This window comes from Rhinopithecus roxellana, chromosome 10 (genome assembly GCF_007565055.1).
Source record: "Rhinopithecus roxellana isolate Shanxi Qingling chromosome 10, ASM756505v1, whole genome shotgun sequence".
NCBI classification, from domain to species: Eukaryota; Metazoa; Chordata; class Mammalia; order Primates; family Cercopithecidae; genus Rhinopithecus; species Rhinopithecus roxellana.
In genome coordinates, this window is record NC_044558.1 from 53,495,935 (window position 1) to 53,520,464 (window position 24,530).

The 24,530-nt window shown below is 40.5% G+C and overlaps 2 pseudogenes across 1 annotated transcript; one reads left to right on the top strand and one right to left on the bottom strand.

The window, feature by feature from the left end:
- LOC115900216 lies at nucleotides 1–96 on the top strand (annotated as a pseudogene).
- A 6,693-nt stretch (nucleotides 97–6,789) lies between these two features.
- Nucleotides 6,790–7,607, bottom strand: LOC104682348 (annotated as a pseudogene). The gene has a single exon (XR_750682.2). The product of XR_750682.2 is annotated as a nucleolar protein 56-like (transcript).
- Between the last annotated feature and the right edge of the window lie 16,923 nt (nucleotides 7,608–24,530).

The following is a 24,530-nucleotide window of genomic DNA, read 5'->3' on the forward strand; positions in this document are numbered from 1 at the left end:
ATCCTTTTGTGGGTCATACCCATGATGATTGGGTGTTCATGCACAAATATGAGATGTGCCACCTTTTTACAACGTTGACACATTACCTGTCTGATGACGATAATGACAAAGAAGAAGAAGAAGGAGGAGAACAGAAGGAGAAGGAGAGGAAGAGGGAGAGAAAGAGAAAAAGGAGGGCAGGCACTTTTTTTTTTTGAGACGGAGTCTAGCACTGTCACCCTGGCTGGAGTGCAGTGTCGCCATCTCAGCTCAATGCAACCTCCGCCTCCCGGGTTCAAGTGATTCTCCTGCCTCAGCCTCCCGAGTAGCTGGGATTACAGGTGTCCATCACCATGCCCAGCTAATTTTTTGTATTTTTAGTGGAGACTGGGTTTCACTGTGTTGGCCAGGCTGGTCTCGAACTCCTGACTTTGTGACCCGCCCACCTCGGCCTCCCAAAGTGTTGGGATTACAGGCTTGAGCCACTGTGCTTGGCCTGGACAGGCACTTTTAAAGCATTTTAATTATGGTACATCTACATGAAAGAATACTTGGCAACCTTAAAAATATGGTGGCAATACTTGGCAAGAGTGTAAATTGGTATAACCTTTCTGGAGGACAATTTAGGATTAACTATCCAAATTTAATATGTATATAATCCTTTCATTTAAAAATCCCACTGCTAGGAATTTATCTTAAGGACATTGTAATAAGTGTAATTAATAAATAAATTATAAGGTGATATGATGTGTAAATTCAGAGTAATGTAATATATTCTATCATCCTGAATTATTTTCTGAGATGTGTTAGATGGGGTGAGAAGGAGCAATTTGTAAGTAAACATGTTACCTTAAACTTATAAACACATATACAGGTCCACTAGGCTGTATCACACTCAAAAATAAGCAGGTATTGTTTACACTGCTCCGCCACTAATAAGCACCTGTTGTGTGCTTACGATGTAGACAACGTAAAATTGTAAATGTATTATGTAAAATATAATTTGTAAAAAAGCAACATCTGTTACATACAGCCTTGTATAATAGGAATGTGAAAAGTGTGAACCCTGAAAATCTGAGACAGGTCTCAGTTAATTTAGGAAGTTTATTTTGCCAAGGTTGGGGACGCGTGCCTGTGGCACAACCTGAGGAGGTCCTGACAACATGTGCCCAAAGTAGTCAGAGCACAGCTTGGTTTTATACATTTAGGGACACATGAGACATCATTAACATATGTAAGATGAACTTTGGTTCAGTCTGGAAAGGCTGGGCAACTCAAAGCAGGGAAGGGGCTTCCAGGTCATAAGTAAATAAGAGACAAATGGTTGTATTCTTGAGTTTCTGATTAGCCTCTCTGAAGGAGGCAATCAGATGTACATTTATCTCAGTGAGCAGAGGGGTGACTTTGAATAGAATGGGAGGCAGTTTTGCCCTAATAAAAGAAAAACTGCAGCCGAATTAAATTTAAAGGAGCTTAATTGAGCAATGAAGTATTCGTAAGTCAGGCAGCCCCCAGAATCAGAGCAGGTTCACAGACTTCAGGAGTGCCTCGTGGTCAGAACAAATTTATACACAAAAAAGTTAAAGTGACATACAGGAATCGGAAGTGAGGTACAGAAACAGTAAGATTGGTTATAGCTCCGTGTTTGCCTTACTTGAACGCAGTTTGAACACTCAGCAGTCTATGAGTGGTTGAAGTATGGCTGCTGGGATTGGCCAACACTCGGCTATTGTTATGGGCGCATACTATTAAGTTAGGTTTTCAATTTTGTCTGACTATTAAGCTAAGTTACAGTTCGTCCACAAGGTCTCAAATATGAAGTACGGAGTCCTTCTCAGGCCGTATTTAGTTTGCTTTAACAATTCTCCCATTTTGGTCATTTTCTCAATTTTGAGAGATTGACCAAAACCTTAGTCATTGATGTTACTATCACTGTTGTAAATGTACTTATATGGTTTTGAAACCCACTGGGAAACAGTAGAACAGTGGGTTTTGCAAGGAGAGAATAAGCACTGAGCAGAGGGTATCTCCTTATGTTGGAACATCTGTTTACAGGAGAAAAACAAAACCTGATCTTTTCTAGGATCTATGTGTTTTCTTAAAGCCTTAGTTTGATTATGTCACATTTAGCACAAGTGACTCCATTTTAGTTTCATTTGGTTTGTTAGGGCCTAGTGCATGAGCTCAGTCCAAAATAATGGCCTCCCATAATTTTGTTTAAAAAAATTCCCCTTTTCTGGCCAGGTTCTCACTTAGGTGAGAGTGTGACCAAAACTTAGGGCCTTAGCACCACTCTCAGTTACCATCGTTTTAGGTTTCCAGTCTCAGCGTGTCATTCATATGTTATGGTATCCTCATGGTTGCACATTTCTTTCAGCTTTTGTCATTCCAGTTGAAGAGAGACCATTTGACATTCTAGAGATAGCTGCATGCAAACATTTAAAACTTTTAAGAGAATACAGCATACCAGGGAGACTGTTAGTATGACTATGGGGAGGATAATACCAAGAGTTTGGAGTATGCTCCTTACCCAGGGCCCCCATAAACCAAACCACCTAAAATTAAATAGATTAAAGAATGAACTATCTAGAGTCTACTCACTTGACTAAGTGGTCTTTTCGTTAATCCCCTACAACTGAATTTTTATAATTTACACTTGATATATTTCTCCATAGGCCACAAATGTCAGCAGCTGCACACGTACTTTTCTGTTTAGCCAATTCTATTATTTAGCATAACTTTCACAAGAGAATTTAAAGTCTGTTGTGTAACAACAGACTTTAAAGTAAAGTTTGCTATAGAGCCTATTATGAGTGAGACATTTCTAATTATTGCCTCTTTTATTCTAAGCCATGGAAAAAGGACCAAACAAATGATGTCCTTCTAGAAGAGTGAAGGCCTCCTGTCAATGTTCTCTTTAATCCATGATGTCGGTTAAGAGGAGTTTTGACTGATTTTGAGGCAACGTATGTATCACTAAAGTTTCTCACCTACACTGGGCCTTCATCTTTTGTCTATTAAAGTTATTCATGTATAAGGCTGGCTGCAAAATCCTTCACAAAGAAAAGCGTACCCTATAAGAGCACATAATGGACCCCCTTTTCATTTCTATTGTTCATAGAGGCATAAACAAGGAAAACATATTCAAAGATAAGAGTCTCATGATGATAGAAGTTTTGATCTGTGATCTTTCAGAAAAGCTGTTCATATCAAAGATGCCATCTTCTTCTGGGGAGAAACTTTCCTGATTAGTTTTGCCTTAAGGGTTCCAAGAGGTGTACAGTTCCAGGAGTGTGAGGGACCCTTCTCAGTTGTGAGATTATAAACCCAAGGTTCCAGGCTCCAAAGTTTTTCTGTGGTGTGGATGGTAAGGACGGTCTTTCTCTGATGTTCTCAGAAGATCCAGTCTTCGGGTTCTAGACTATGAAGGGATTGTCCTCAGTGACCCATAAAAAACTTTCTTTACCTGGTAAAATACACTGTAGCATAATAATCTACTGCTATAACATCAGTCCTCTTGCACGGAAAAGCTTTTATACACCAGAAAACATGCATTGAAAATGACAATTGAGGCTGGGCGCAGTGGCTCAAGCCTGTAATCCCAGCACTTTGGGAGGCCGAGACAGGTGGATCACGAGGTCAGGAGATCGAGACCATCCTGGTCTACACGGTGAAACCCCGTCTCTACTAAAAATTACAAAAAACTAGCCGGGCGAGATGGCGGGCGCCTGTAGTCCCAGATACTCGGGAGGCTGAGGCAGGAGAATGGCATAAACCCGGGAGGCGGAGCTTGCAGTGAGCTGAGATCCTGCCACTGCACTCCAGCCTGGGTGACAGAGCGAGACGCCGTCTCAAAAAAAAAAAAAAAAAATGACAATTGAATGAAATTCCTTTATAAATGTTTAAATGGCCCATCAGGTAGCCAAATGTACCTGAGGCTTTAATCGTCTTCCCGGGAATATGGAACCAAACATTGGTTTTAAACTATTTCCGCAATTTATAAGTCACCACATCAATATATTCAATTTGGATTATTTTATATTTTCCATGACCAGTCATGGAATGAAGAACCTTTAATAGCAAAAGCTTTAAGGATTTAGGAAGGACAAGGCATGTCCCGATTCTTCATGAGACCATGCTTAACATTAGACATATGGGCCGGGCGCGGTGGCTCAAGCCTGTAATCCCAGCACTTTGGGAGGCCGAGACGGGTGGATCGCGAGGTCAGGAGATCGAGACCATCCTGGCTAACACGGCGAAACCCCGTCTCTACTAAAAAATACAAAAAACTAGCCGGGCGAGTTGGCGGGTGCCTGTAGTCCCAGCTACTTGGGAGGCTGAGGCAGGAGAATGGCGTAAACCCGGGAGGCGGAGCTTGCAGTGAGCTGAGATCCGGCCACTGCACTCCAGCCTGGGCGACAGAGCGAGACTCCGTCTCAAAAAAAAAAAAAAAAAAAAAAAAAAAAAAAAAAAAAAAAAACATTAGACATATGTCCTCTTGGATACCAGTTGTTTTCCAATTTAGGTGCATAGCACTGATAACTAATGGGTTATCATAGGTAATTTGACTGAGACCATGGAGTTCATTCAAATTGCATATTTAAACAATTTTAATGTTCGCTGATTTAGCATGATACTCTAGAGCTTGATTTTGAAAGGTTTGTTAAATACCAAAGGTTTAAAACATTGGATATTACAAAATAGAATCTCAGGTTACCATAAGTCACTCATTTAGCCAAAATGATAACTCAAAATTTTTTTAGGCCAGGCATCATGGCTCATGCCTGTAATCCCACCACTTTGGTGAGGCCCACCACTTTGGATCAGTTGAGGTCAGGAGTTCAAGACCAGCCTGGCCAACATGGTGAAACTCTGCCTGTACTAAAAATACAAAAATTAGCCATGCATGGTGGTGGGTGCCTGTAGCCCCAGCTACTCGGCAGGCTGAGGCAGGAGAATCACTTGAACCTGGGAGGTGGAGGTTGGAGTGAGCCAAGACCACATCACTGCACTGCAGTGAGACTCTGTCTCAAAAAAAATTTTTTTTTTGAGGAAAAAACATTATTCTGATAAAGAGGAGACTCAGCTTTCCAAACAAGACCCAATGAAGATGAAGATAGCATGAGGACAACTGATTCTGTCTCCTTTCTTTCCTTTCCCCTGCTTTTTCCTTTTGTAGTTTACTTAAAAAGTAAACAAAAACCTTTCACTGTCTTTTAATATTACATAAAATCATTTTTTTTTTGAGATGGAGTCTCACTCTGTCACCCAGGCTGGAGTGCAGTGGCTGGATCTCAGCTTACTGCAAGCTCCGCCTCCCGGGTTTACACCATTCTCCTGCCTCAGCCTCCCGAGTAGCTGGGACTACAGGCGCCCGCCACGTCACCTGGCTAGTTTTTTGTATTTTTTAGTAGAGACGGGGTTTCACTGTGTTAGCCAGGATGGTCTCGATCTCCTGACCTCGTGATCCGCCCGTCTCAGCCTCCCAAAGTGCTGGGATTACAGGCTTGAGCCACCGCGACTGGCCATAAAATCATTTTTAAAGTAGAAAATCAAATTTTATGTTTCCATTAGTGTATTTTTAATGTTAAAGCTAGTTTTAATAACATTTTATAAATCTATTCAGTTTTAATTAGTTTGGCCATAAGGTAAGATTTATATAATCATTTTATAATGCTTTACAATATTTTTTTTCTCAGAGCAGAACAGTGTTCTAAGCAAACTCTGTTGTGCTTCTATTCCAATGTCCAATTTATGGGGGAAAAAACTAAATAATGCCAGTTTAACTTTAGCCAATATGTTCACACATAGAATCTCTTATAATTAATTTTTATAAACCTTTCACAACTTGTTCAAACCTTTAGCTTTATTTAACTTAAAACAATCCTTTAACCCTCTAACTTAGGCAAAAATTTACATTCCCATACTTTCTTATAATCTCTTACAAAAACACATTTTATTCTCTTACACATCTTGTATGTAAACTTATTTTTTCAGTAGTCTCAATTACATGTTCCAATGTTAACTCTTAGTGACTTTTACTCTTGGTGAAAACCTTGGTAAGTAAGGGATTTTAATTATGTACTAGATGTGGAGCCTAGGACCCAGAGAGAAATGCAAATAAGGTCTGACTCTTTCCAGTGTCTAACTCCATGTGTCCCAGACCTTACCTAGCTGTAAAGCAGGCAAGCTGTACAGTTGAGTCACAGCAGCATTTTATGAAGTATTTAGGAGGCCTAATCACCTTTAAATTGTACAACATTTTTGGCATAAATTTCTTTTCTTAAATTCTTTCACGACTTACACAGACCATGTACAACATGTTTAGACTTTATGACTTGATCTAAACATCCCTCTTTTAAACAACCAGTCCTTTTACTTTAGGACAAGAATTTACCATACAACATCCTTTTTTATATAAAATCTCTTTTCTTTATAACCTTCTTTGCATAGCTAGAGGGCATGGCTGATTCCATACATCCCCATGCCTTACTTAGAATTTAATGTCTTCAAAATAAATTGAACAGTTTTCAAAAGTCAAAGCAGTTTATGACCTTAAAGCCTTTAGCAAACCTAATATCTGACCTGCATAATTTAGACAAAATGTTTTTATCAATAATCTTTAAAGCTATTTTTATTTGCCAAAGATTACTGAAGTCACATGAACTAGAAGGCATCACTGTTTTTATTTTGCTTTGTGTGTGTGTGTGTGTGTGTGAATTTGTTTTTATTGGGGAACAGGGCACAGGTTGGGAGATGTCACCTTGGGCTATGGTATGCCCTACCTCCCAGAGAATGTCCGTTTGCATTCTAATCTTCCTGGGATGCTTTATGGAACTTTTTCTTCTTCTTGGAGAGCTGCTCTTGCCAGCTGCCTCTTCAGGCCCACTGCTGACTGGCTCCTCTTTGGAGAATTTCCTCTTTTTCTTGGAGCCACTTCTGTGGCCTGCCTCTTCGGGGTCATTAACTGTTTCCTCCTTGGGTGAAGACTTCTTCCTCTTGGGAAGACTGGTGCTGCCAGCGGTCTCTTCAAGATCACTACTCATCAACTCCTCCTTGGAAAAAGATTTCTTTTTCTTGGGTTTGGAGAAAGAGATAGATGGGCCTTCCATTCCATTCTCCTGAGGAACCTCCTGGGGCTTTTGCTTTTTCTTCTTTTTGGGTTTTTCACTCGTCCCTTCACACTCCTCTGGAGTACTACTGCTGTTTTCTGAAGATATGAGGGCAAGTGCAACCAGCCATTTCTTTTCCTTCTTTAAGCATTTCTTCTCCTGTTTCTCTAGCTTCCTAGTAATCTCAGCAGCCACTTCCTCTGCCTGAACCATTTCTTCCTTCATGACATCCAGATTCTTTCATTGTATCCGGTCTCATAGAAGGACAGTCGCTCTTCAACTTGTTCTCAAAGCCTCTCCCCAAATACACTCGTGGGCACCTCAGAGAAGCAATCGATTCATGAGGCAATACTGCATTTGTTTGCCAGGTATCGGGAGATGTGGCCTTTGTTCTTGGCAGCTGCTCGGCCAATGAAGGTGGAGTGGAAAATGAGTCCATATTTTGGTGTGTTACCCCTTGTCTTCAGGGCTCTAGAGACTTGGTCCCTTTGCTGGGCCCTGAGAATCACTCAGACACCAGGACTAGCTATTTTGCTTTTAAGAGTTTATTTTTGTTTAAGCCAACTAATTAAAGCTCTTTTATATAAACATTACACACAACACATATATAGTTACACAGAAAGACAGACAGACAGAAGATTACTACAGTAGTTGTAAGATTTTTCATTTGCCAGTTTTTAAGTTTCTTAATTGGTTATTGGCTTTAGGGTGGAGCCCTTGGAAAAACAGGGCCAGGAAAGAGGTTGAATATCCACTTTTAATTAAGATGACTTTTAATCATAGCACTTTTTAATGAAATCCATTTAAAATTTCCTATTACCTAATTTTAGCCAGGCTAAATGGCCAATATTTCTGGCTTTTGAAACTTACCAGAGGTAACCTCCCAAGTGCTCAGAGAAAGGAAAATTTGTTTGAGGAGGAGTCTCATTCTGTCACTTGGCTGCAGTGCGGTGGCACGATCCTGGCTCACTGCAACCTCTGCCTCCTGAGTTCAAGAGATTCTCCTGCCTCCGCTTCCCGAGTAGCTGGGACTATTGGTGTGTGCCACCATGTCCAGCTAATTTTTGTTTTTTTTTTTTTTTTTTTTTTGAGACGGAGTCTTGCTCTGTCGCCCAGGCTGGAGTGCAGTGGCTGGATCTCAGCTCACTGCAAGCTCCGCCTCCCGGGTTCACGCCATTCTCCTGCCTCAGCCTCCCGAGTAGCTAGGACTACAGGCGCCCGCCACCTCGCCCGGCTAGTTTTTTTTTTGTATTTTTAGTAGAGACGGGGTTTCACCATGTTAGCCAGGATGGTCTCAATCTCCTGACCTCGTGATCCGCCCGTCTCGGCCTCCCAAAGTGCTGGGATTACAGGCTTGAGCCACCGCGCCCGGCCTGTTTTTTTTTTTTTTTTTTTTTTGAGACAGAGTCTTGCTCTGTCACCCAGGCTGGAGTGCAGTGGCGCTATCTCGGCTCACTGCAGGCTCCTCCTCCTGGGTTCACACCATTCTCCTGCCTCAGCCTCCCGAGTAGCTGGGACTACAGGAGCCCGCTACCACGCCCAGCTAATTTTTTTTGCATTTTTAGTAGAGACGGGGTTTCACCATGTTAGCCAGGATGGTCTCGATCTCCTGACCTTGTGATCCACCCGTCTTGGCCTCCCAAAGCGCTGGGATTACAGGCGTGAGCCACCGCGCCCGGCTACTTTTTGTATTTTTAGTAGAGACAAGGTTTCACCATGTTGGCCAGGATGGTCTCAAACTCCTGACCTCATGATCAACTCACCTTGGCCTCCCAAAGTGCTGGGATTACAGGCATGAGCCACTGCACTTGACCAGAGAAAGGAAAATTTAAGATAGTCCATGGAGGAGAAGAGACTAGACAAGGTTATGCAGATATTAAACCAGAAAGGACTTACTTCCTAAACAGGGAATCAAACCTGGACTGCCAGTGTGAAATGCCAAAACACTAGCTACTGAGCTACAGCACAGGGTAGTCTCTGTTGGCTTTCCCAGAAGAAGTCTAGAGTAGTTAATTTTGAGCTTGCAGAATCTTTTAACTACTCTAGATAATTTTTAGAGCAACCTATGACATAAACCCTAAAATCCCTGTTCCCTGGAAGGCAGAGACCAAGAGGAAGTACTGCCACGTGGTTACAAGGTCAAGCACCTAAGGTGGAGTACAAGATGGAGACCCCATTCAGTTGTTTGTTTGTTTCAGGGACATGCAAGAAAGTTTGTTATTAACCAGTTTGCTGGGTCATCTTGGGCAGCGAGTTTATGGGGTCCTAAGCCCATGTTTTATCCTAAGGTACCCTTCGACACAGAAAAACAAATTCATAGCACAAATACATCAGTTTGAGACTGGCCTCAGAATTGTTTTTTTTTTTTTTTTTTTTTGCATTAATCACGACTTTACAGAAGAGTAAACAGTGACTTTTACCATTCATTCAACTGTTTACACAGACAGAGAGAAACCAGAAATCTGGTAAGAAATTCTTACCCTTGGCCGGATTACCTCATGCCTGTAATCTCAGCACTTTGGGAGGTCGAGGTGGGCAGATCATGAGGTCAGGAGTTCAAGACCAACCTGGCCAACATAGTGAAACCCCGTCTCTACTACAAATACAAAATTTAGCCGGGTGTGGTGGCACATGCCTGTACTACTCCCAGCTACTCAGGGGGCTGAGGCAGGAGAATCGCTTGAACCTGGGAGACAGAGGTTGCAGTGAGCCGAGATCGTGCCACTGCCCTCGTGACAAAGCAAGACTTCAACTCAAAAAAAAAAAGAAAAAAGAAAAAAGAAATTCTTACCCTTTTGTCTGCATGCCAGGCTTCTGGGTTCCCTTTCCTTTGCCCCAACGACCCAGCTTGCGCATCATCACACTAGGGACCAAGCTTCATCATAAAGGAAATTATCTTTTTTGGTTCTGACCATAGTAAAATACATGTAATAAAATATAGACATTGGCCACTCTGCTTAGCACCCAATATCAAACTGGCAAGGCTTAAATTTGCTCACATGGGCCCCTTCATCTCTAATCCAACCTCCGACTAGGAGTTTCAACACATGTTCTCTGGGCAAAATGTTTGTCCTGAGTAACAGAAAAGATAAAAAAGGGAAAGGAGAGAGAAAGAGAGAGAGATTGAGAGAGAGAGAGAGAGAGAAAAAAAAAAAAGCATTGCCTGTGGCAGGGTGGGGAAGGCGAAATGCTCAGGGAGCCCAGAGAAAGACCCACACTGAAAAGCTCAGGTGGCTGCAGCTGCTGTCATGAAGGGATTTATTTTTTTTCCAGCAGTCCCGTCAGCTCTCAACTTTCCCCTTTTGGGGAAGGAAAAAGCTCCCCATGTCCCACGATCCTCTATATGCCGAATCCTGTCACCCACAGTTGTCAGCAAAGAGTGCAAGGCAGATTATTCCAATGGGAATAGCAGTTGACATCCTGTGGTGCCAAATTTGTTCTCAACCAAAGGGGACTTTACCGAGAGCCTTTTTTTTTTTTTTTTTTTTTTTTTTTAAGACAGTCTCACTCTGTTGCCAGGTTGGAGTGCAGTGGCGTGATCTTGGCTGCAATCTCGGCTCACCGCAACCTCTGACTCCCTGGTTCAAGCAATTCTGCTGCCTCAGGCTCCTAAGTAGCTGGAATTATAGGCATATGCCACCACGCCCAGCTAATTTTTGTATTTTTAGTAGAGACAGGGTTTCACCATGTTGGCCAGGATGGTCTGGATCTCCTAACCTGGTGATCCGCCCACCTCAGCCTCCCAAAGTGCTGAGAATACAGGCATGAGCCACCGCTCCTGGCCAAGAGCCTTCATTTTTAAATGCATTGCTGTTCATTCAGAATGCTCCACTGTAAGTTATCTTTAGCAAGATTTTGCTGTTTCTGTAAGACTTCGCTGCCTCCCAGGCCTAAAGTATAAGCTAGAAGGAACTCAGTTTTCCACAAATTAAGGATCACATTTTTACCAAAAATATTGGCTTTACTCTCAGGTTCTCTTGATCAACTTAGCCAATAATTTTTCCTACCTAAGCATGCAAGAGAAATGAAACAAAAGGGTAGAACACAAAAATCCCTGTGAAGTTTCCAAAGCCAAATTTTGTAATCCCTGAAATGTTACTGCTTACTACCAGTTCCTTTCTGACCCATTCAGATGTAAGACACCTCTAACTGGATCCAAGCCAGTTCATTACTGGATCAAATCCATTCCTGGACCCAGTCCAGTTTCTTTTTTTTTTTTTTTTTTTTTGAGACGGAGTCTCGCTCTATCCCCTAGGCTGGAGTGCAGTGGCGCGATCTCGGCTCACTGCAAGCTCCACCTCCCGGGTCTACACCATTCTCCTGCCTCAGCCTCCTGAGTATCTGGGACTACAGGCGCCCGCCACCACGCCCAGCTAATATTTTTTTTGTATTTTTAGTAGAGACGGGGTTTCACTGTGGTCTCGATCTCCTGACCTTGTGATCCTCCCACCTCGGCCTCCCAAAGTGCTGGGATTACAGACGTGAGCCACCGTGCCCAGCTGCAGTCCAGTTTCTGTTGTGACTCCAAACCCAGTTTGAATCAGATAGTTGCTCAGAGGAACTTGGAGAGCTCAAAACACAAATCCGTGGAACTCTGAAATCCAAGAGGAAGCTTACTCACAATCCCCAGCCACTCTGAGAGATCAATGGACACAAGTGGGTCCTGCAGTCACCTTGCGTGTTCACTTGGTGCTCCTGGGGATCACTAGAAGCTCCACTTCAGATCCCGCTTCTGACACCATCTGATGAAAGAAAAACTTCAGCCAAATTAAATTTAAAGGAGTTTAATTGAGAAATGAGGGATTCACAAATCAGGCAGCCCCCAATATCACAGCAGATTCACAGAGACTCCAGGGGTGCCTCATGGTCAGAACAAATTTATAGACAAAAAGTTAAAGTGACGTACAGAAATTGGAAGGGAGGTACAGAAACAGTGAGACTGGTTACAGCTCTGCATTTGCCTTATTTAACACCATTTGAACACTGAGCAGTCTATGAGTGGTTGAAGTATAGCTACTGAGATGGGCCAACACTCAGCTATTGTTACAGGTGCATACTATTAAGTTAGGTTTTCAATTTTGTCTGATTATTAAGCTAAGTTACAGTTCAAGCAGAAGGACTCCAATATAGAAGTATGGAGACCTTCTCAGGTCATATTTAGTTTGCTTTAACAGCCCTAAGCAGTTCCCAGCTTGACTTTTCCCTTTAGCTTAGTGATTTTGGGGGCCCCTGAGATTTATTTTCCTTTTACATTTACCCCCTTTTCTTTTTAAAAATCTTTTCTAGAAAGCATTTTAAAAGAAAATGAGTCTCTGGTTTGAGGTTTTGTTTGATCTCTCATGGCTAGGATGGTTTATTCCTAGACAGGTAGGTCCCGAGCTATTAGGAAAGTTCATTTTTAGCAGGGTGTGAAGTCTCATGTCCTATAAAGAGAAAATAGGAGGAGGAAGGAAGAAAACAACAACAAACAAAGAAACAATCCTGGAAAATCAATATAGTCCACATTACTCTGAAGTCCATACATCAGTAGGCAGGTATGAAAGTGCCTTATGTATGTAAATAAATTACTATTACTTTCTTCTGAAGTTTAAGTTGTCTAGCTTCAGTTTACAGGGTTTTATGAAAATACAGCTTAGTTTTTGGTGACCCCAAATTATAAAAAATTGGGGGAAAAAGAAGGAAAAAAATTGAAAACATTATTTTGCAGGCTTATAGCCAAGAAAAATTTGTCCAAATTGTAGGAAATAATAAAAATTGAAAAACATTAGGTAAGACTAGAATCTAACAACAGGTTACTGTAGTTTTTGAAACATATGTTTTTCTCTTTCCAGTTTCGCATTTTTACTAAAGACAAATCATGGTAGGACTGGTTTGCTTTATTATACTTGGCCTGATTATTTGTATACAATGCAGTCCATTTTTTTTTTTTTTTTTACATAGCCTTTTAAATTGGCTTTGATGGAACTTTGTTCCATAGGAGGAATTTCAGATAAGATATTTTTAAAGCCAAGCCCAGCCATAGATTTGTACCATCAAATACCTATGAGTTAGGTGAATTCCTCTCCTCTTGAGGTTTTAAGACAAACTTAGGGCCCCTGAGCCTGTCAGAAAGTGACATTCTTTACTTACCACAGGTCAGTAACCCTGTACAGGGACTGTGTAGACAAAGGTGTGAGGCCTGTATTTCCAAGGGACTTTTATTGGCTCCATAAATCAAGTTTGATTCCTTAAAGGAAAGCACACAATTCCAGTCAAAGCCTTGGTAAAATAACCAGTTTCTTTAACTGTGACATGTTACAAATGAAAACAGATTCTTATTGCACTTATGCAAATAACTGTATTGTCATAAGTTAAGAATACTCACAAATAGTTTCTAAATTCTGTAGAAATCAGGTAGAAAGAAATGAATATGCTCCAAATTGTGTTCACAGGAGTGTATTTTACTCGACCATTAAAAGCTGTAAATAGCTTAAAAGTTTTCTTGAAAACTTTTGACTCTGAAAAATGAAACAAAAGATCAGCAATGTTTTTAGCAAAAAATTTAAAAGATCACTTCAGACTTCTATTATTTTAGTCCATGTAGTTAATTTCTCTTCTGCTTGATATTCAGAAATATTTCAGCTCTCCATGAGTCCTGAAAGTTATTCCTCTATTCTGATGTCACAATCATCAAAGTTATCAGAAACCTGCATTCAAAAGCACCTGTTAGAGTTTTATAGTTGATTATAAAACCACCTTCTAAAGACAATTGTTCATGGATGACAAAAAGTTTTAGGGCAGCCATAGCCAAAGACAAGGAAATTTTTTACCTCTGTGGCACACAATAATTTAACATAACAATTATAATTATTGCTGATAATGTACATTAAGCTATCAGAATTATAGGAGTTTCCCATAATTTGGGGACACATGCTAATAACATATTTATAGAAATACAGCCTAAGGAAAACCAAACAACACTTTATATCTGACAATATTTCCTGTACAATTTTACGCCAAATAAGCAAAATATGTCATTTTTGGACTTTAGGGAACCTAAATCTTAAAGGATTAATTAGGTCAGAAAAATATATAATTTATAATTACTTTTTTTGTGATATGGAGTCTTGCCCTGTTGCCCAGGCTGGAGTACAGTGGCATGATCTTGGCTCACTGCAACCTCCACCTAACAGGCTCAAGCAATTCTCTTGCTGCAGCTTCCAGAGTAGCTGTGACTACAGCCATGCACCACCACACCCAGCTAATTTTTGTATTTTTTTAGTAGAGACCAGGTTTCGCCATGTTGGCCAGTCTAGTCTTGAACTCCTGACCTCAGGTGATCCACCCACCTTGGCCTCCCAAAGTACTGGGATTACAGACGTCAGCCACCATACCTGGCCATAATTTATAATTTGATTTGGAAAGTTTGTTCAATATCAAAAGTTTAAAACACCTGATATCACAAAGTACCATTACAGATCACTGTAAAATAAGTAATTTCATTTAACCAAAGTAATATCTCAAGGATTAAAAAAAAAAAAAGGTAAAACTTTCATTCTTTGAGAGAGGAGACTTAATTTTCCAAACAATAAGCCCTAATAAAAACAGCATGAAGCCAATTAAATTTGTTTTTCAAAATTTTATGAACAATCTATAAAATTTTAATCTTTACCATAAAATATAGCTTCCATAAGCCTTTTATAACCTTTATTCAGGAGCTGGTTAACACCTCGAGAACACCTTGTTAATCTGACACAGGGGCCTATATGCTGGTCTTGCATTAGTGTGCCTTTGACATTGATGATTAATTTATAGAGAAACTGAACTCATTTTATCTCTTAAAATTGGCCTTTACAATCTCACATGTCTACCTCTTCCACAATAGTCCCTAGGCCTTGAGGAGTTTAATAACTTTAATTTCTGGCCCTGTGTCTCAGAAATGCAGTTTATTTTGATTGACATCTTCAACTGGGACTGAAGATGGGGTTTTAATTGCTGTCAGTGTTTAAAATTCAGCAGGACTTGGCATCCTTTTTAGACCTAGGAGTCAAAGCCCTGTAACTCAGTATCACAAGTGCTTTAAAAGCAGAAACAGAGAGACACACAGATGTAATAACCTTAATTTTTTAAAGAAATTTTATGTTTTTTTCTTAAGCAAACTAAAACTTAACAATAATATGATAACTTGATCATATAAAAGTTTTTTTAGGTCAGGTGCAGTGGCTCACACCTATAATCACAACACTTTGGGAGGCCAAGGCAAGCAGATCACCCGAGGTCAGAAGTTCTGAAGGGGTGGCCTGCCCCTCCACACTTGTGGGTGTTTCTCGTTAGGTGGAACGAGAGACTTGAGAAAAGGAATAAGACACAGAGACAAAGTATAGAGAAAGAAAAGCGGGGCCCAGGGGACCGGTGCTGTGCTTACAGAGGACCCACACCGGCACCGGCCTCTGAGTTCCCTTAGTATTTATTGATAATTATCTTTACCATCAAAAAGATAAGGGAGTGGCTGGACAATAGGATCATTGTAGGGCCGGACGCAGTGGCTCAAGCCTGTAATCCCAGCACTTTGGGAGGCCGAGACGGGTGGATCACGAGGTCAGGAGATCGAGACCATCCTGGCTAACCCGGTGAAACCCCATCTCTACTAAAAAATATAAAAAACTAGCCGGGCGAGGTGGCGGACGCCTGTAGTCCCAGCTACTCGGGAGGCTGAGGCAGGAGAATGGCGTAAACCCGGGAGGTGGAGCTTGCAGTGAGCTGAGATCCGGCCACTGCACTCCAGCCTGGGCCACAGAGTGAGACTCCGTCTCAAAAAAAAAAAAAAAAGGATCATTGTAGGGAGGAAATCAGCAGTAAGACATATGAACAAAAATCCTTGTAACATGAATAAGTTTAAAGGAAAATGCTGTGCCTTGAGATGCATATGCGAACATCTCCATAAGCCTTTTAGCAGTATTGCTCCAGCAAGCCCCACCTTATTCCTAAAGGCGGTTTTCTCCTTACTCAGTAAACAAAGCACACAAAGGGTTTTACCCAGAGATGTTCCATTGCCCAGCGAGGGGCAGGAGACAAATGTTTTTCTTTTTCTCTTTCTTGAGATTTAAGAGAATGGTGATGACCTTTAACCATAAGCAGCCTTTAGGCACTTGTTTAACAAAGCACATTCTGCACCGCCCAAAATCCTTTTAACCTTAAGTCACCACAGCACATGTCTCTTGCAAGGACAAGGTTGGGGGTAGGGTCACAGATTAACAGCATCTCAAATACAGAACTAAATGGAGTCTCTTATGTCTACTTCCTTCTATATAGACACAGTAACAGGCTGATCTCTCTTTCTTTTCCCCACATTTCCCCCTTTTCTTTTCAACAAAACCACCATTTTTATCACGACACCGAGATTACATACTTCACAAGGTAATAGAATATCACAAAGCAAGTGGAGGCAGGATGAGTTCACAGGATGGTGTTAAAATTAAAATTAAAATTGCCAACGAAATTTTGGGCACGCATAGTCATTGATAACATTTTATCAGGAAATAGGGTTTGAGAGCAGACAACCTGACTGACCAAAATTTATTAGGTGGGAATTTCTTCATCCTAATAAGCCTGGGAGCACTACAGGAGGCCGGGGCTTATTTCATCCCTTCGGCTTCAACCGTAAAAGGCGGCACGCCTCCGAGGGGATCGTTTATAGGTCTACCCTCAGAGCGCATTCTCTTTCTCAGGGATATTCCTTGCTGAGAAAAAGAATTCAGCGATATCTCTCCTATTTGTGTGCAAAAGGAGAAAAGATATGGCCCTGTTCCGTCCGGCTCACCGGCGGCCAGTTCAAGGTTACCTCCCTTGTTTCCTGAACACCGCTATTATCCTGTTCTTTTTTCAAGATGCCCAGTTTTCGTATTGTTCAAACACACGTGCTCTACAAACAATTTGTGCAGTTAAGGCAATCATCACAGTGTCCTGAGGTGACATATATCCTCCTCAGCTTACAAAGAAGATGATGGGATTAAGAGATGAAAGTAAAGATATAGGAAATTACAAAAGTATAAATTTTGGAGAACTAATAAAATGTCCATGAAATCTTCATATTTTATGTTTTTCTGCTGTGGCTTCAGCCAGTCCCTCCGTCCAAGGTCCCTGACTTCCTGCAACATTCTCCCTCCCTTTCCCTCTATATAAATGTGCCATGGCGATGAAGGCTTGTTCGTTCTCTCGATTTTGGCGCAGGATTCTTCGACTGGTCCGGCACACTAAAAACAAACCGATTAAACAGAGACACATATTTCCAAAATTTACTGCAGTAGAGTTCCCAATAGACTTAATCCAAGTCGTGGGGTTTAATCCATAAAGATTTTTTGCCACTTGATCTAACGCCTCAGCTCCAGGCACAATATTTAAGTGACTCTGAGAGGCTTCAAAAATTTGTTCTTTTAATTTAGAAAAGTCTAAAGTGAGATTATCTTCTCTTCCCTGTAGATGGCGTCTTACCATGTCCCAGTGATGTCTAGACTCATTATAAACTTGGGGTGTAATACAAAAATCTGACGTATTCCAGTCACACTGTAACTGGAAACGATGTTCCAAGCTCATGAGCCTATCTCCCATCCAAATGACAGTTTGTCTAAGGTCATTAATTTGATTAGCCAATTTTTGATCGATACCAGATTGTGAATTCCACAACCTTGTGGAATTCTTTTGCCAATTGTCAACAAAGCTTACTGTGTGAACAGAAGAGTGCAATGAGACTCCTGCCACAGCGGCTGTAGATGTGACTGCAATTAATCCCATAATCACTGCAATTAAAGTAAAAATGAATCTTTTGGATCTATTTAAAATGCCTTTTAATACTTCAGTCAAAATATGAATGGATGGCGAGGCCTCCCATGGTCGATCCATGGACACAGGGATCCACACGCCTTCTCTTGCTCTCACTAGCAGAATACGGTGCTGCCAATCAAAAGTCGAATCAATGCAAGTAAACAATCTGCAATTTTCACAAGTTATAGTTTGGGAGTCTTGTTTAATAACTATATTTCCTATGACTAACATATAAGGGGGTTTTACACAACTTTGTAAAGGAACTGTTAGACTGGAATTTAGGTTGATAGAGTAAAATGGCCTATAATCTCTTGTTCCTATAGTTTGGTTCCCAGACCAAATTCTAAGGTGGTATGAAGCTACAGTAAGCCTCCATAATTCTGGATATTCAGGACCAAAAACCGGACTTACTATTTTTGGTCTTGGAGTAGAGATTCCCTTTTCTCCCCATATCCAAGGGTAGAAAGACTGTAATATTTTGTGCTTATGTTTGTCTAAATTTTCTGTTAAGTCACTATCAACAGTTGGACTCACTAGTGCACTGGGACAGAATTGAGTTTGTCCTGTGCAATCGTGGTAGAATTGACCTCGAGGTGCCCAATCTATAACAGTTCCAAATGTATTGTTTTGTAAAATCACAGCACTATCGGCCACACATTCTTCCCAAACTAAATCTCTTGTTTCTATGGAAATCTCCTTGGGGCAAGGTTTTCCTTTTGGCCTAAATTTTAATGATCTTTGATAAGAGAAGTCTTGTAAATAGTTTACCTGTGGTTTGAGTGACATTCCGCTTACCATGTGATAAGTAAATTTACAGGTGGGATTGAGAGTAGGTACTTCTACCAACCAATTTTGGATAGCAGGCATTAAACATCCTGGTGCTCTCCCTAGGCAAATAGGAGGATAACGATACCCAATGGAAATATTTATCATCATTCCTTCTTCCTCCGGTTTGGCAGGGCAACGATCATCTGTGGGACCAGGTACCGACACACTATTATTAACATATACTTCAATAGGATTATCCATCCATGTGACTGCCCGAATTAAGGGCGGGAAAGGCACATAGGCCCAGTAGGTATAATTAGCTGCAGCTGCTCCTGCAGGCATGGGGAGACTTACCACCGTTGATACAACATTAAAGCTGCAAACAGCATTTTTTCTGGGGTTTGTGTCACCTTTGTGCTAGCTAGGCTTTTTCTAGCTAACAGTGTCAGCTTCTTTAACTGTGCCCAGGTTGGCAGCTCCTCCTTCTTGGTGTGTGGTGACTTCATCTGTTTTTCTAATATCACCACTTGATTCATCCTGCGAGTCAATGGTGCTCGATTGCGGTGTTTCCGTCTCCGTGGAGGCGCTTTTCTTTGCATCTCCGATGGGTTCATTGTAGACCTTCAAATGTCTAGTGGGTATCCAAACAGGAAGCTGATTTTCTCCTGGTGAAACACAAGCAAAACCTCTCCCCCAGGTTATCACCTTCCCTATTTCCCATGTCCTATTTTTGTTGTCTTTCCACCAAATCAGTTTTCTTTCATGTGGGCTGTTCTTTTTACCAGTAAGATGTTGTTCTGCAGAAGTAGTAGTCTGATTTCTATAAATGTTTAAAAAATTTAAAGTATAGAGTGCTAGATTAAGCTGCATCTGAGGAGAGGTACACTCCTTACTGTCTCCCCCTTCTTTTTGTTTAACTAACTGAGTTTTGAGTGTTCTATTAGTTCTTTCAACTATGGCCTGTCCTTGGGAATTATAAGGAATTCCTGTTGTATGTGTAATATTCCACTGATTTAAGAATTTTTGGAAAGCTTTACTACAATAACCTGGTCCATTGTCAGTTTTAATTTTTTCTGGAACTCCCATCACAGCAAAACAAGATAATAAATGTTTTTTAACATGGGAAGTACTTTCTCCTGTCTGGCATGTTGCCCATATGAAATGTGAATAAGTATCAACTGTTACATGAACATATGATAATTTTCCAAATGAAGGTACATGGGTAACATCCATTTGCCATAATGCATTAGGACACAGACCTCTGGGATTAACTCCTGCCTCTTGGGTGGGCAGGTGTAGTACTTGACACTGGGTACAGTGTTGTACAATATTTTTTGCCTGTTTCCATGTGACATCAAATTTGATTTTTAACCCTGCTGCATTTACATGAGTTAAAGCATGAAGTTCTTGTGCTTTTATGAATGCAGAGGATACCAGTAAGTCAGCTTTTTCATTTGCTTTAGTTAAAGGTCCTGGTAAATTAGTATGTGCTCGAATATGAGTAATATAAAATGGGAAATTCCTTTTTCTTACAGTTTGTTGTAACAAATTGAACAGCTGGTTTAACTGATCATCCATGTTATATTTAATTAGAGCTGTCTCAACATCCCTTGTAGCCTGTACTACATATGCAGAATCTGATATAATATTAACAGGTTGATTAAAATCTTCTAACACTGTAATGACTGCAACCAACTCTGCCCTTTGAGCTGATTGATATTGAGTTTTGATTACTCGCTCCTTTGGCCCTGTGTAAGCCGCTTTTCCATTGCTGGAACCATCAGTAAATACTGTCAGAGCATTTTCTAAAGGTTCATGTCTGGTAATTTTAGCTAAGATCCAAGTAGTCAATTTTAAAAACTGGAAGATTTTTGTTTTTGGGTAATGATTATCAATAATTCCCACAAAATCAGCAAGGCCAATTTGCCATGCACCAGAATTGATAAAGGCTTGTTTAACTTGTTCCTTGGTTAAAGGAACAACTATTTTGTCTGGGTCATTACCACACAATTTTATTATTCATAATCTTGTCTGACCAATTAATGTAGCTATTTGATCCAAGTACAATGTAAAAGTTTTAATTGTACTGTGTGGAAGGAATGACCACTCCACAAGATCAGTATTTTGAACAATGATGCCTGTTGGAGAATGTGTAGTGGCAAAAATCAAAAGTTGGAGTGGGGCTAAAGAATTTATTCTACTTATTTGCGCTGACTGAATTTTTTCTTCCACTAATTTAATTTCTTTTGTTGCCTCTGGGGTTAATATTCTTTTACTATTTAAGTCTGGATCTCCCCTTAGGATAGAGAACAAATTTGACATGGCATAAGTAGGAATGCCTAGAGTTGGCCAAATCCAATTAATATCACCTAACAATTTTTGAAAATCATTTAATGTTTTTAATGTGCCTTTTCTTATTTCTATTTTTTGTGGCTTAATTTTTCTGTTTTCTATCTGCATCCCTAAATAATGAAAAGGATCAGAAGTTTGGATCTTATCAGATGCTATTGTTAGTCCTGCGTTGGCAACCTCTGCTTGCAGAAATGTGTAACAGTCAATTAATTTGTCTCTTGTTTCTGCAGCACATAAAATATCATCAATATAGCGAATGATATAACAATCTGAAAATTTGTCTCTAACTGGTTGAAGGACTTGACCTATGAAAGTTTGACAAATAGTTGGACTATTAAGCATTCCCTGAAGTAATACTTTCCACTGAAACCTGGTGGCTGGTTCTTTATTATTTATGGCTGGTATAGTAAAGGCAAATTTTTCACAATCTTGCTCTGCCAGAGGAATGGTAAAAAAGCAATCCTTAAGATCAATTATAATTAAAGGCCAGTCTTTTGGGATCATGGCCGGAGAGGGCAATCCAGGTTGGAGAGGCCCCATGGGTTGAATTACAGCGTTTACGGCTCTTAAGTCCATTAACATACGCCATTTGCCTGATTTTTTCTGAATTACAAATACAGGAGAATTCCAGGGTGAGAATGAAGGCTCAGTGTGTCCCTTTTCTAATTGTTCCTTTGCTAATAAGTGTAAAGCCTCCAGTTTTTGCTTTGGTAGCGGCCACTGATTTTCGAGATCAGCCTGACCAGTATGGAGGAACCTCGTCTCTACTAAAAATACATTAGCTGGACATAGTGGCACATGTCTGTATCCTAGCTACTCAGGAAGCTGAGGCAGTAGAATCGCTTGAACCCAGGAGGCAAAGGTTGCAGTGAGCCGAGATTGTGCCATTGCACTCCTGCCTAGTCAATAAGAACAAAACTCCATCTCAGAATAAAAAAAAGGTTTAAAAATAAATCCTCTCATTGTGACTTAGACTATTCACGATATGCTTGGACTTTCTGGTTTGGCCTGAACATCCTTCTTTCTTAAACAACCAGTTACTTTACTCTAGGACTAAATTTACCATACAAGATTCTTTATCATATGAAAGTATTTCTTTTTCAGCTTTCTTACCAATAAAAAACGCTTCATTTTTATCATTTATTTTACATTTCTCTTATTTCTGGGTTCCTTTTACCTTGTTTTACACATGACCTTTAAATAAGCCTTGAATTAGATGAAAATTGTTCACATTTTTTAAAAGGACACCCTTTTTTAAAAAGAATATTTCCTTACAAATATATTTTTATTGGAAAATACCCAAATAATGAAATATCTATCATGTAATTTAATATAATTTAGCTTCTAAATTATGATGTTTGTCCACAAGTATGTATCCCATTACAATTACCAAATTATTTTATTTTAATTGTTTTCTGTTTGTTTGTTTGTTTGTTTGTTTGTTTTTGAGACAGAGTCTCACTCTGTCACACAGGCTGGAGTGTAGTGACATGATATTGGCTCACTGCAACCTCCACCTCCTGGGTTTAAGCAATTCTTCTGCCTCAGCCTCCTAAGTAGCTGGGATTACAGGCATGTGCCACCACATCTGGTTAATTTTTTTTTGTATTTTTAGTAGAGGTGGGGTTTTGCCATGTTGGCCAGTGTGGTCTCAAATTCCTGACCTCAAGTGATTCACCTGTCTTGGCCTCCCAGGGTGCTGGGATTACAGGTATGAGACACCATGCCCAGCCTAATTGTTTACCTATATTGTTTATGAAAACTGCAATAGTCATTGTTTAAAGTTATGGAACCACCACTGCAAAATTGTAACTGAGACAGTAAAAAGATTTGACCTAACTGACTCCATCTTGCTTCTAACCTCCAAACTGTCCTTGTTCATTCCTGGACTTTGGGAGGAACTTAGCTTATAGTTTAGCTTTGAAACAAAGAAAATAGCAGTTCTTTGCCAAAACAAACCTCATTACTAGCTGTGGACTAGACAGCCTAAAGCCACAAGATTAGAAGTTATGGTAATTTTATTAAATAATTCAAGATGTAGCTATTTTCATTAAACCAATATCAATGGCTTATTTATTAAAGACTATAAAAGTAAAGTTTTATTCTGTCTTGGGCTGAGTTTATAATTTTGTAAGCCCCGTGCCAAATTTTGACAACTTACAGTATTTGGCAGGGATAAGTATGAAATTGCTTGATTAAGAAATGTAAACAAAAATGTATGCTGGCAATTCTTAAGACATTTCTAATATTATTTTACCAATAATCTTAAAGCCAGTTTATTTATTAAAGATTTTACTTAAGTTCTGTAAACTTGAAAAAGAATTTGACTAGTCTTTTCTTTTTTCTTGATAAAGTATGTAATTCAAGTGCTTTTACTCTTCTTTAAGTCAATTAATTAGAGCTCTTTTATATATTTTCAGTAGTGAAACATTGTGTACACAACACATAAATACATAGACATATTAGGCATGCCTATCAAGGTACATCTAATAGATACAAAAAACCCTTTTTTTCTCCCCTATCTTAGACTTTCAGATTCTTGACAACCTGCTTCACAACCCTAGGCAGTTGTAAGCAAAACAGACTTAAATTTGCACATTAAAGGAAATAACCCAGGTGAAAATTAAATAGCAAAATTTACATCATAAGACACAGAGAGAGCCAGGCATGGTGGCTCATGCCTGTAATCCCAGCACTTTGGGAGGCTGAGGCGGTTGGATCACCTGAGGTCAGGAGTTCAAGCCCAGCCTGACCAACATGGTGAAACTCCATCTCTGCTAAAAATATAAAAAATTAGCCGGGCATGGTGGTGGGCACCTGTAATCCCAGTTACTTGGGAGGCTGAGGCAGGAGAATCACTTGAAACCAGGAGGCAGAGGTTGCAACGAGCTGAGATCACACCATTGCACTGCAGCCTGGGTGGCAAGAGCAAAACTCTGTTCCAAAAAAAAAAAAAAAAAAAAACAACCAATCAGGCGCGGTAGGCCAGGCGCGGTGGCTCAAGCCTGTAATCCCAGCACTTTGGGAGGCCGAGATGGGCGGATCACGAGGTCAGGAGATCGAGACCATCCTGGCTAACATGGTGAAACCCCGTCTCTACTAAAAAATACAAAAAACTAGCCGGGCGAGGTGGTGGGCGCCTGTAGTCCCAGCTACTCGGGAGGCTGAAGCAGGAGAATGGCATAAACACAGGAGGCGGAGCTTGCAGTGAGCTGAGATCCGGCCACTGCACTCCAGCCAGGGCGACAGAGCGAGACTCCGTCTCAAAAAAAAAAACAAAAACCAATCAGGCGCGGTGATTCATGCCTGTAATTTCAGCACTTTGGGAGGCCAAGGTGGTTGGATCACCTGAGGTCAGGAGTTCGAGACCAGCCTGGCCAACCAGGGTTTAGAGGAAACCCTGCCTCCTCTAAAAATACAAAAATTAGCTGGCCGTGGTGGCAGGCTCCTATAATCCCAGCTACTTGGGAGGCTGAGGCAGGAGAATCACTTGAACCCAGGAGGCGGAAGTTCCCGTGA